Source organism: Haliaeetus leucocephalus, unplaced genomic scaffold, assembly GCF_000737465.1.
Source record: "Haliaeetus leucocephalus isolate CR32 unplaced genomic scaffold, Haliaeetus_leucocephalus-4.0 Scaffold973, whole genome shotgun sequence".
NCBI lineage: Eukaryota > Metazoa > Chordata > Aves > Accipitriformes > Accipitridae > Haliaeetus > Haliaeetus leucocephalus.
In genome coordinates, this window is record NW_010973409.1 from 1,591,948 (window position 1) to 1,605,174 (window position 13,227).

At 37.9% G+C, this 13,227-nt stretch overlaps 1 long non-coding RNA gene across 1 annotated transcript; it reads right to left on the reverse strand.

Moving 5' to 3' along the window:
* Positions 1-6,870: 6,870 nt before the first annotated feature.
* Positions 6,871-11,677, reverse strand: LOC104842186. The gene is made up of 3 exons (XR_775423.1): positions 11,259-11,677; positions 8,658-8,792; positions 6,871-7,982 (listed from the first exon to the last, which is right to left on the reverse strand). It is a non-coding gene; the product is annotated as an uncharacterized LOC104842186 (long non-coding RNA).
* Between the last annotated feature and the right edge of the window lie 1,550 nt (positions 11,678-13,227).

A 13,227-nucleotide genomic window follows, 5' to 3' on the forward strand; every position in this document is an offset into this window, starting at 1 on the left:
GATTTCATTGTGGAAGACAGAGCTACTCATATGTGAGAGACTTAGAATACAATCCTAACTAGGACCATCTGGCATAAGTGCAAGCAAAGTACCTCTAGGAAGGTGTAACCAGTTGTGGTGGCAGTTTAAGCTCCATTCATGTTTGTATCACGTCTTCAACAAAGACAGAAGTGTAAAGGATTGTTCCAAAGAAAATATTATGGTACCTAGCTTTGTATAATTAAAAGATCATTTTGAACAGTTTAGCATTAAACTAAAATGACTGTCCAGATGATGATTAGGACATCCATCTATGGAATGCAATTTGCATTGAATTCTGTCTTATGTAGCCCAAGTTCTGCCTGAACAGCTAGAACATGGCAACTGCACAGACATAATTCTTTTGATGTCAGGGCCACACATGCTGGCCATTTTATTAACTGTCTATTCATCAAGCCATGTTCTGCTTTGAACCTAAAGAATTCAAAATGTCCACTTCAGCATAATTTTTTCCTCATCATTCATTCCATTGGTATAGCAAAAACCCCACAGTGTACCACCATCTGCAAATTCTGAGTACCAACCAGGTTAGGCCCCTGCAGGCTTCCAGCTGAGGAGGAGCTCTGGTTCCTTCGCAGGGGTGATACTCAGTCTCCAGGGTCGAGGCCATAGGAGACACCTTAGGGAGATCTCCTGCTGATGGTGAACCAACACCAGGAGGGCGAGAAGCAGCTGCAGCCAGAGCTGTGCGCCAGCTAGCCTGCCTGCTGGAGGTACGGGGCTACAGCAACACAGAGCCAGGGTGGGGGAAAGCAGCAGAATCTCAGCAGCATGGTTCTTGCCAGGTTAGGGAATGTGTAACGGAGCAGCTGTTGGATATGCAGTGACAGTTACCACGACCACCATGGCTTTGCTGGCTGACAGCATGTCTCCCAAAGGGGGGTAAAGCATGGGCTACTCTAATCAGATGTTCATTCGGAGAAAAATGAACTTTCTGTCATTCAAGTCCTTGTGGGTACTGCAAAGAGAACAAAAGAATACAGTCATTAAAAAAAAAAAAGTCACTGGCTACTGACCTACCTGTCAATAAGCATTAAAGAAATGTGATGCTACTGCTGAGAAGCTATCAAATTTGCTTTAAAGAGCAATGCTAATGTCAAATACAAAGTCAGAAGCGGTGTTGATTTGTAACAATCATGCTGGAAAACAAGAGATGCTTTTGGTTTTATTGTGAAGGAAAAATCCTCCACAACAGATATTGCATTAACAAGGGAGAAAATCTGCTGCTGAAATAGGGAGAGAACAGAGGGGGGGAAAAAAGTAGTTTTTCATTCTAGGCACAGTTTCAATATAGTATATTCCTCACAGTTCACAACAGTGATTAGGCTCTGGAAATTGGCAATAAACCCTGAGAAAGGATGAACATATTGTCAGAATAGTTGTTTTTTGAAGAGGTGCGTTCAGTCTGACTCAGGGAGGAGCTGGAGTCTGTAGAAAAAGGGGAGTAGCAACCACTAGCATACTTCTAACTCATTGGAGTTAGAAACTGTGCTACTGTATGTAAACCAACAATTTTTCTAGGAAGCATCTGCAAGACCCTCCTTAGAAGAAGACATGCACACATTGGTTCCATTTCTGCAGACTTAAATTCATACACTGTTTCGAAAAAGAGAAAAAGCTTTGTGGTCTCACTTCAGCTTTTACTGGTTTTGATGTACATCAAAAATACCCTCCCAGGTTTTCACACACTATCAGTCAGAAGACTGCTGTAATTCTGTAAGTGCTGTGCTTTTCTGGCAAAGTAGTTTTGCCATAAACTCTTCTTAGCGCTTTTTCATTCAGTTTCTCTCTCCTCTGTCACTTACTTTAGACCACTTCTGACTTCTGCAGTAAAAAACTCCAACTTGTAGTGTATATAAACATGAATGATACATGCTTAAAACAAGTGGTTCTTTTACTTCTGTCCATTCCGTAGTCATGTATGAAGCTTCTACATTTTTCTTGCATTTTGGTGGTTAGTCGGAAGGCCATATAGACATTTGGGCCTTTGGGAGAGATTCTTCCTGCTTTTCATTTGAAAGCAGGTCACTGCTCTTATTGATTTCTGGACTACCAGATACTGTATGTGTCAATGTCAAGTTTTAGGTCTCCTCTTGTGTTGGTATTGCTGATGAAGAATCCAGTATTTGTGTTGTATGGGAGCACACCTAGATCATTTTACCATTAAAATTACCAGAGAACCAGAAATTCTCTCCTGTTTTCAACTAACAAATCTCACCGTTGTTCAAATATATTAGAAAGTTCATTTGTATAATTGTTTTGGTTTTTTTCCTTCTGGCATTTCCAGCAAAAACTCAACAAAGGACTTTTTTTCTTTTACTATTTTATAAGAACTAGTCTCATTCCTGGAATGTTAATATTAGTGTTACCCACCTGAGAGAAAAAAATTGAGATTAAGAGAGGGTGAGTTATTTTCTTGCAAATATGATGATGAATGATGAAAAAAATGTTGATGAGGAAATATGTGTGTAGGAATTAAATGGTGTTTTATTTAAGATTTTTATAATCTGTCTGAAATACAGCAAACTTTAAAAATGTTGCCAAACTTTTAGCTAGAAATATATGAATTTCTGTCCAGATCTTACTGTAAATGTTAAAATTAATTCTGACCCACATTTGAAAGGAAAGATCTTATATTTTTCATATTGAAATTGTTGATATTTTAATATTACGAGCAAAAATTATTGATAAAGCTTATATAACCAAATGCCATTTTGGTTGGGAAAACGATCTTATCCCTGTCAAGTAGCATTGGATATTTTGCAACATCCAGAAGTGCAGACCAACAGCAGTCTCCTTGAGGAGAGGATCTCAGAAGATTCAGAACCTTTAAAACTGCTCAAACCTTCCCATAAAACTTAGGAATACAAACAACAGAATAAAGTGGGTGTGTTTATTAATGACACTGGTTTTTTTTTTCCCCTCTTCACTTCCACTCTCTGGAGATGGCAGCAGAAACTGTGACCAGATAATTGCCTTTCAAATAAGTTCTTAAATTAACCTTCTGTCCTGGAAAACATAAGCAAAACTAAGAATACCTTAAGCAACCCTGAACATTTCCAGATGTGCGCACGTATTTGGTGGGACAGGCACATACTATTTCTTCTAAGCATAAATCAGTGTATTGAAAAAGGAAAAAGTAAACCTAATACTTGTATGTATAAATTAAAAAAGAAATCATTGTAAGCAATCTAGGAACTGGTCATGCAGCTGACAAGGTTTTTGTCTGAAGTCTGCATATGAGGTGCAGTGTGTTGAATTTCCAGTCTGAAGTCCAGACAGAAAAGAAACTACTTCAACAATTACATTCAGGTACGGAGAGAGAAATGGACTCATTCTTACTGACTGAGTGAGCTTGGCTTTGAATTGGCTGGGTTTGGACTATAGGAGCAAACTTTCTCCAGTTGTGCCATATCAACTTACCTTGGCCAGAGTTCAGTTTTTCCAGTAGAAATGGGACAAAGTTATCAATCAGTCAGGTTCTCTGTAAGCCATCTTTATGTGGTTGAATTGATTCTTTTGCCCTGTTAAGTCACCTTTCTGGTCTGCTTGGGAAGGAGCTCTGACAACTTCATTGCTTTAAAAAGTCCAACAGCAGGGTAAACTCTGCCTACCTTTAGCAGCTGTCTTCCTCAGATTCCTTCATTCCCTCCTAAGTAGGGTCAGACTTTATTTGCCTCATGCCTGTGACCTACAGTACCCAGTGGTCTACTCTTCACAGTCACAGGCTTTGAAAATTGTCACTACTCACTTGATCTGTACTCGATCTGTGCAGCTGTCCTGAGGCAAGTGGCTTAAGGGCAGATATGATTATTTCAGAGTTTTCTGACATCTGAATTGTAACATTCCAGGCAGTTTTTAACATAGTTTGCTTTTATGCTATATTATCTTTTAATAATAGCTGCCCATTTTTTTGTATGTCATCTTTCTGATGCATCTGGTCTATATTTACCAAGGGATGGTCCTTCTTCAGCAGGAAATAAAAATGGCCCTATGAAGGGGCCATTCTGTAATCTTCTTAAAATTGTGAGTCTAGAGGACAAGAAAGAGAGTAATAGAGGAGGCATGTTCAGCAGGGAATAAAGAAGAGCAATAAATTACTTTTAAGTTCACCAGGATATCACACAGCTCTTGAGATAACTAAAAGGGTTACTACCAATCCCTTCAAAGAAGTCATGTGGAACCTATAACCCAGCAGTAATTACAGTGGCCAGACAGCTCTGTTTTTTGGTGTGGGAGCAGGGATTTTTCAACCCATCCCACTCCATCAAGGCAGTCTATTAGGCCTTCTACTCAGCTGGAGGGGAGAACAAAGACAATTGCTGTCCTGATCCAAGCATTAACATTCGGTTGTTTTCGTAGGCCATTAAATGTCTCCTGGAAGTTCCTGTTTATTGCTGAAGTGTCTTACTTTGTGAAAGCAATAATATGTTTAGTTTGTTTTGCAAAAAAACCCTCTGGAACCCAAAATCTAGTATAACCCACTAGATTTGTAAAATTTACAAGCAATTACTCGAAACTCTAGAACATGCCTAGGCCAGTGTATTGATGAAGCTGCAAAAACTAATATTAAGTGATGTGTTGCTTGGCTATGGCATACTGTCAGTGCTTTTAAGACCTTCCCTTCATAGTTCAGCACCTCAGTGTACCCTGCCAGAATGACCAGGCAACCACTCCATTTGTCCCAACAGTGTGTCCCCCTCTCCTCCTGTAGCTTCACAGATGCTCTAAACACAACATGCATCAAGAACAACAGGAGTATTTGTTCTAACTGCCATGTCAGTCCATCAAACAAATAAGCAATATGAAGTTACAGAATGGAGAGAAGTGATTTTAGGACTTTCTACTTCCCTGAGAGAGGGATAGTAACCTGCGGTGCTTTGGGAAAACATTCCAGGAGGCAGTGGACTGGCCTGAGGAATAAGAGATGCTTGAGGTAAGTACTCGGATAAAGGTTCTGGGTTTTGCTCTCAAGCCTCTTAATATAAATAAGAACATGCTTATTGGTAAGGAGAGTGAACATTACATGCACTCTAGTGAGTTTAGACCGTGGCTGTCTTCTGTCAGCGTAAATGCACTGATAATTTTTTCTGGTTTAACCCTATTTTGGTGATAGTTTCAGTTTGACTCATTATTACTCATTGAAAGACTTAAAGTGATGGAAACCTTCAGAGTTATGAGAGATGTTACGTGATCTCATCAGTCATTTTGTGTTTGCAACGTATACTGTAACTTTAATTTTTGGTAATTTGAATTATAGTTAAATGGCCAAAGTATCTGGGCTTCCTATCAAAGTTTAATTATAAATCGTTACAAAAATGAGTAAGTTACATGAAGCTGATTAGCAAAGCTTGTGGAAAAAGCTTTTGGCAAGAGGGTAGCTTAGGACATATTTTATGGGCTTGTCCAGAAGTAGCATATTTTTTGAAAAAAGATAATTAGGGTAATTAGGAAAATTGTAAGTAAGACAGGCTATTTGTGTTGAGTAGCAGTACAGGAAAAAACAGTGTCTGATGAAAGGTGGCACATTTTTTTCTTCTTACTAAGTTTCCTTTTTATTGTATGAAACATTTTGAGTTTGTGTTGCCTCGAGAGAAAAATGGAGGAAACTGAGAGATTTTTCTTTGGTACAGGAGGACAGAGGCAGAGAAAGAGGAAGAAAAGAATAGAGAAGACATTGGCATAAAATAATATTTGGCATCATCAAATCAGTAATGTATGAACCTCCTAGTTTGAATAAGCACACAATATTTTCATAGGTTTACCATTTTAAACGTTTGTGTTTGAACGGGAGTAACATTTTGTATTTATCTGGTTATGTCTGGTCTTATTTTTTGACATGAAATATTTGTGTTATATGTGTTATCTGAACTTTGGGAAGTATGCTCAAAATACAGTGACAATAGTGGTTCTGTGAGGCTTGCTGAAATCACATAAGCTCTGTGCCCTTTGGATAAGATCATTTCTCATCTCATTTTTTGAAGATTTGCCTGTTTTCCTAAAATACTGAATAGCCTGTGTCAAATTCTGGTCTTCAGTGCAACAATTGTGTCCTGTTTTGGGACCACCGATTAGTCATGCAGCAGGGAGCAGAATTTGTTGCTGTGTGTTTGCTCTTCTGTTGCTGTTCCTTCATATTCTCTATGATTTGTTTGGCAGCACATTAGGAAGAAGTCTTATCTAGTGGTTCATTTAAAAGAACAATGTACTTCAGTTTGTTGAGGAAATAACTACTACTGCTAATTTGAAAATCCTAACTGTCCCAAGATGAATCCCCAACTGTTGGTTGCCTTACACGCTAATGATCAGTGGAAGAAAAATTTGTGCTACAGACAGCTACCACATCAGAAATAATTCGAAACTGCAAGAAAGAGAAAAATAAAAATAACTGAAGCTCCAGACAAATTGGCAGGCTGGGTTGTGTAAATAAAATGGCCAGCTAATTGTATTCCCTGGTGAATCCAGTCCAAATGGACCAGACGGCTTGAGTGCATAATAGAGCACATGCACCACAGTTTGAAAATCTCTGGGAATACTGAGCTGTCTTGTGCCACCCCTGATGGAGCTGAAATTGTAGTGAACAGAATGCTGGAACCATGTTGTATTATCAGAGGACGTAGAACCACTTATTTGAACTAAACACTTAGTGCTGTCATGCTGGTGTGACAGAAAATGGCACTAAAGCACAGCTGAGTGGCTATTTTTGTCTGGATAAATACTCCAGTTTGTCAAGCTCTGTCTTCAGATCTGCTAAAGCACAAAGGTAGAGTTCAAAATTAGACGTTAACAACTTTACTTTGTTAGCTCAGGAAGAAGTATCACCTTTTTTTTTTTTCCCTGTGTGCAATTCCAAATGTCTAATAAATTAAAGTAACAGGTCTCAGGTTATTCAAAGAGGATACTTAAGCCTGTGTTTCATATTGTATTCCATAAAAGCAAATTTTGTATAGTTACTTGTTACTTGATTTCAGTTCATCAGTTTCTGGCATTGCTGGTTGTGGATGTAGTCTCCAGTTTAAAAGGCATCCCTTGTTAAGAGATGGTCTTTACTATATAAGTATGACCATAGTTCCCACTGATAAAATTATCCGTACTGTGCTGGTGCACTTAGGGTATTTGCTTTTGTGTTCCAAAACTAACAGCAAAGTATAAAAAAGATAGAGGTTACAGATCTAAAGGTTAAAGTCTTACTGGCTGAGCAACCAGGCTTAGGATATAAGTGGGAGTTCAGGGTTTCCATTCTTGAACTAAAAGTCTAAATTTATTGCTTGCTTAATAATTCTTTGGCAGCTTTTTGTCATTAAACTTGGCTTAAGTTGGGGTTCAGGTAGATCGGGGAAAATCATAAATTTAGGGTTCGTGATTCTCTGAAGCATTTTCTGCAAATGTGTAAAGATGGACCATTATCCCAAGACATGTTCATGGCACCTTGCAGCTGGGGAATGCTCTGTGGCAAGGTGAAGAGGATCAGTGTGAGGCTGCTGTCTAGTGTCAGGGTGAAGAGCCAATAAAGAGTAGGTGGATGGTAGAGAAGTACTTCAGGCATATCTCAAGGCACCCCAGGAGCATAGTTGTCAGGATACAAAACTGAACAGGGAGCCTCAGTATATGGGCTACCATTACGGAAGGACTGTGCTTCTGTGCAGAAAATCTCCTGGCTTTCTGGCAGGACTGCTCGAGTGGAAATTTTTTGTTTGATCAATAATCAGAACTAGAAGTTTAAACTGAGGTAGTACATAGACTTAGAGAAAGGGCTCAATAATACTGCCTTGAGTATAGCTAGTGGGTGTTCTTGCTAGGCCTGCAATTGAACACTGCTGATGTTGCCTTGAAGCCAGGAGCAGTACGCCCTGCCCTGGGAGAGCAACGGGAAAAGATGAAATCAACATTTTGCATCTCTGGTCCCCTAAAGGCAGCACTCTCAAACTTTCACTACCTTCTTCCTGCAAATGAAGAGAAAGTGGTTTGGTCACTGAAGAGTAGTTCTCTCCTCCTCTTTGTTTTCTTTCTTTTCATTTGATCTATTCTTTGCCTGCATCTGATCTGTGTCATATAAATAGTGGTATCCAAGATACCGAAGTTAAAAGTTAAATATTGCTTTAAAAACATGGCTTATTCAAAACTTTTTACCCTTACAATTTTAAGAATTTTTATAACCCATTTTTAAACTCTTTGTAACACTTGTACTGATTCACAAGAGTTGTCTCTGAATTTTTAGGTCAAAGTATATTAAGAGGTAGAATATCTTCTAAAAAGTTTTCTTTCTGAATGAGGCATACATTGTACAGCCAGATTGTGCATGAATATCTGTGGGGAAATTTTGACCTCTAGTCAGACTTGAGCTGACTTCTGGGAAATCTCCTCCTCCTAATTGTCTGGTAAAAATATTGCCAGGCAGAAACTAAATAAAATAAAAGTTCAAAATCAATAGATTTAATATATTAACATATTTTTAGGGTTCTGGTATGAAAGGATTTTCTTCAGTTGTATTTCCTTAGTTTCACTGAAAATAAATAGGATTAATAGCTAAGGCCAAGATCTGCCAAGTATTTTTAAGTGCATTTGGTTAAATCCTCTATATATTTTATGATTTTAAAATATATTAGCTGGATACCTACCACAATTCTTGAATATAAATATTCAGTGCAACACTGTTGGCCATTCTAGTAGCTGGATAATGTACATACACAGAGGAGTACTGAGTTATTACAGGCGTAGCAGCATTGTTGTTCGTGGCATTGCTCATGGCATTGCTGAAAAAAAAACAGGAAGCCAGGTTGAACATAGGAAGGGGGCAAAGAGAAAGTGTGAAGGAGAATCAAAATAGTTTGTGTCCATTTTAGTTGTCAGTGGTTTTTAATGTTGAGAATTGGAAAGGAATTTTAAAAGTAATATGCATATTTGACATTAACAGTGCCTGGTTTATAGCGATAGTTATAAATACCTTGATAAATTTAGCTTATCAGAAAAAGAAGACTAAGATGAGGATTGGTCCTCACCAGCATGCAGTAAAATATTGGGAGAAAATATGTGATGATTCATGCTGTATGAACCCAGTAGAGAAATACATTACAAGATTCAGAGCCTAGAAACGAAAGCAAGACAAATGAAAATTAGCAGCATCATCTAGTTTTTAACAAGACAAGTAATGGAATCAATATTAGTCACTTTTCCAATCAAAATGTTTATTTTCTTGCTGAATATCCTGTAGCTCAAACAGAAACTGTAGTCTTCTTGGCTCAGGAAATCAGCCACAGTATTCAGAATGATTCATTCAAAATACGTATATAAATACATGAAACTAGTGGAATGTGTGTATAATCTGTAATAGATTCATTACCCATCTAAATCAAGAGACCTTGACAACACTGGTGGAAGCAGCAGTGGTTCTGCAAGAATGCTTAACTTGAGAATATCTAATTGTACTCCTATCTCAAATATGTATTTTTTCACTTTTCTACATTGTATTTAGGCACAATATTCTTTCTTTAGCCTTTAACATTTTTCCAGGTTAATACAAAAGTTATTTATATTACAGTTCTTGTCACAGTGTAAATATGCTTAGCATTAGGATGGCCTGATACGCCTTTAGCTTTCAGATATAGGAAGCCATACAGTTTGAAATTCTTCTGGCTGAGTCTGCTTTGAGGCTAACTTTTTTTAAAAAGCAGCAAAACAAATAAAATCCATCTGTTTTCTGGAAAAAACCTAGGGAAAAATATGTTATTTTCACAGTGTGTTTATTTGCTTAACTGCTGCTTTGCTGAGAAATTCTGTTGCCTTAATGTTTTCAAACAGCGCTTCGCAATTTTCAGAGATTTTGCTGTGTGCAAATCTGTTCAAGATTGATGACATTTTAGTTGATGCATGTAGGGAATGTATATTCTAAACAAATATGTCTTACCATTTTACTTTTTCCTGCATGTTCTATTTCCAGAACCAGAAAGGTACTGAAATAAACCGGAGTCTTTCTGCCTGTGGGATATTCATCCCTGCTTATGCACACAGCTCCATTTTGTGCAGGTCAGAAAACAAAATGCAATTATTTGAGCAAATCAGAGTACAACACCCTGATCAATTTAGTTTTGACTGACTCTTATCATCAGGTCAAAAGGGAGTGGTCTGAGACTATAGCATATGCACACCTAAAAAATCAGATTGAAAACCACTGATTTCATTATGGATTTTTTGTTCTGACCTGTAGTTTGAATATCTAAATAATAACTTTGTTGTTCATTTATTCTGATAATGCAGTTACTTATTTATTTTTTAAGGAGAACCAAATGCTAATACTTTGAGGCAAATGACTTGTAAATTTTTATTAAAGTTTTTGGTTTCACCTTTGAACAGGAAATAGACTCCTCTGCTACAAGGCTGCATGTTGTAACTAGTAACACTGTCAGATACCATGTCAGAATTGCTGTATGTTCCTCAGGACAAACCCAAAGCAAGTGTAAACTTCATTATGTATTGTGCTCTGTACACAGTTTTACATAGCTTTTCCACAGGCTAGACAGACATTTCCAAATGAATTTGTTGAGATGGTGCACTCCTGAATTACATGATGCCAACCTAGAAAATTGACAGGAAGCAATTATTCAGATTCTTCTAAATTTTTAATTTTTAAAGCACATTGTTATGTATTTCTCTACTAGGTAGGGTAAAGCATCTTCCTGGCAATACTGGAATGCCCTGAGGATCCCCAAAAGCCTTTTAAAGAATATTTTATTTACTGTGAGGAGGACTCGAGATAACCCTTTTAGGTGTCTGCAAGATTTGTAAAGTATGGGGAGAACAGATTGGCAGGATGCCTTCATCTCAGACTTTACTGTGTAAGGTTTAATGTGTATGGTTTCAGGCTACTGGCGATACTGTGAGCATTGAGTGCCATTGTAACATTAGTGTTGATGACATGGGAGCTAGTATGCATGGTTGAGGCAGATGCAGATCCACCTGAAACTCAGTAGTTTTCTTTCTTTCCTGCTGCTCTGTGGTTCCCAACAATCTCGTTTTACATACTAAGTCCAAAGAAAGAGGTGCTGCGCAAACCCTTATTGTGGTGCTACTCATTTGAAGAGGTGCCATGAATATAGTTTGTCTTTCTGGTATTTGATTGGACAGACAGAACTTGTGGGAAAGCACTCCTTGTTTATTTGCAAACAAAAATAAATTTGCTTTCATTTTATATCAAGAAGCAAATTTTCTTACTAGTGACCAACCTTTGGTAGCAGGTAGAATGTGGACACATATTTAGCTAACGCTGGTCGCAAGAGCATTGCAGACATCTTTAGAAGACTTTGAACAGAATAATCAAGAAGACAAAAAAAGAAAGATGATAATAAAGCCAGTTAGAAGAACACAGGTGTGCATTCCATGATAAAGGGAACTTGGCACAAAACCCCTCAATTCGGCAGTTTATCTCGACCAATTAGACTGAGACAAGCTTCGCATGTTTAAGTTGATGTAACCAATTATATCTTATGCTTATGCGCGTGTACAGAGTTGGTATAACCAATCATATTTTATGCTTGTGCACGTGTACAATGACTTTGCAGAATATGTGACTATAAATACATGTGTGTTTTAGCAATAAAGGGTCGTCTGCTTTCAACTTTACAGGCGTCCGTCTACTTCAATCTCCTCAGTAGAAGATCTCTGTGAGGAAGAGTGTGGCAAAAGAGCCATCTGAGTTGGCACAAGAAATGGGATTGAATTTGGGCATGCATATCATTGGAAATTAAATGGTTTTTAACTTTAAGAGGGGTGAGCTCTGGAACAACTGCTTTAAAATATTAATGGAGAGAGCAAACTGGGTTGATTTTAAAGAGGACATTTCATCAGTTCTTGAACAGGATTACAGGGCCCAGCTGCCTTCCACAGCAGGAGTCTGACATGAGTCATGAGTAACATAAGAAGACACTTTTGAGATCTGTATGTTACCAGTTATTGTAGTTCTGATTCTGCCTCATCTGTTTTCTTCCAATTCTTCTGTTTTAGGGATCCCACTTCAGCTCAGCTAACTGAATAGTAGACTCACTACTTACATAAATACATTTTCACAAAGGAACAAGTTCTGCACAGCAGGATCAGAGCAATTCTACTGTCCTCAGGTCTGTCAGCACAGAGCAGGTTTCTTTCTCAGCTTAATATGAAAACCCATAATCAAGGGCATAGAGTGCTGTTTAAGAACATTTGGCCAGGCAACAAAAACGTAGCCATTCTGCTTAAATGGCATTCAGAACCATCGGAGATGCTTTTGCTTCAGGTATTTGAAGAAAGATTTTATGAAAAATACGGGTTTTAAGTAACAACTTAATATTGATCTCTCTTTTGTGAATGAGTAATGAAGTCAGAAGTTGACTGTGCCTAATTAAAGTATGGATTCATTCAGTTTAATCACAGGATGGTAGAAATGTTGTTTCGAAGGAACCTATGGAGGTCATCTAGTCCAGCCTCTGGCTCAAGGTGGGATGATTGTCAATGCTATAGCAGGTCAGCTGTGGTGTTGTCAAGTTGAGTCTTGATAACATCCAAGGATGGAGATGCGTAGCTTCTCTCAGTAGCCTATTCCAGAGCTACGCTGACCTGCTAGTAAAGAAGTCTTTCCTAATGTCTCTCATTAGCATTTTAAATTATACTTGCATATGTACAAGTTAAGATAGAGAAAACTGCCTCTCTGGCTTCTGTCTGGTTACTTTAAAAAGTAGGAAGGGGTCATTTCCTGTGGGAAACTGATCACTTGTCCTTAAAATGCCTACTGCCAGACAAAGTAAGTAAGTTACCACTAATATGTGGGTAAGTTACCTACCAATGAAAAGGAAAAAATTAAAAATAATTTGTATTCAACATATTTAATCTATGCAACATGCTGCTAAATGAAATTTAATTGTGCAATGTAACTGAATAGATTTTGAAACAATTAGTTGCATCCAATTATGCTTATTCTATCATGATATAGTTAAAATAACTTCATGGTGTGTTCTTCTCAGCTCATTAGGTTGAGATTATTAAGGAAAGAAGGAGATATAAATCCCTTCCATAAATCTCTTCACTTGCCCTTAGCCTGAGCAAGAACCAGTTTCTAATTTTCCCACAGATGTTTTCTGTGCCAAACTTCATGCAGGTGAAGCACCACAGGTATTTGCACATTTACAGATTTTGGAAAGTCTGTGATCCTTGTCTGCCTTT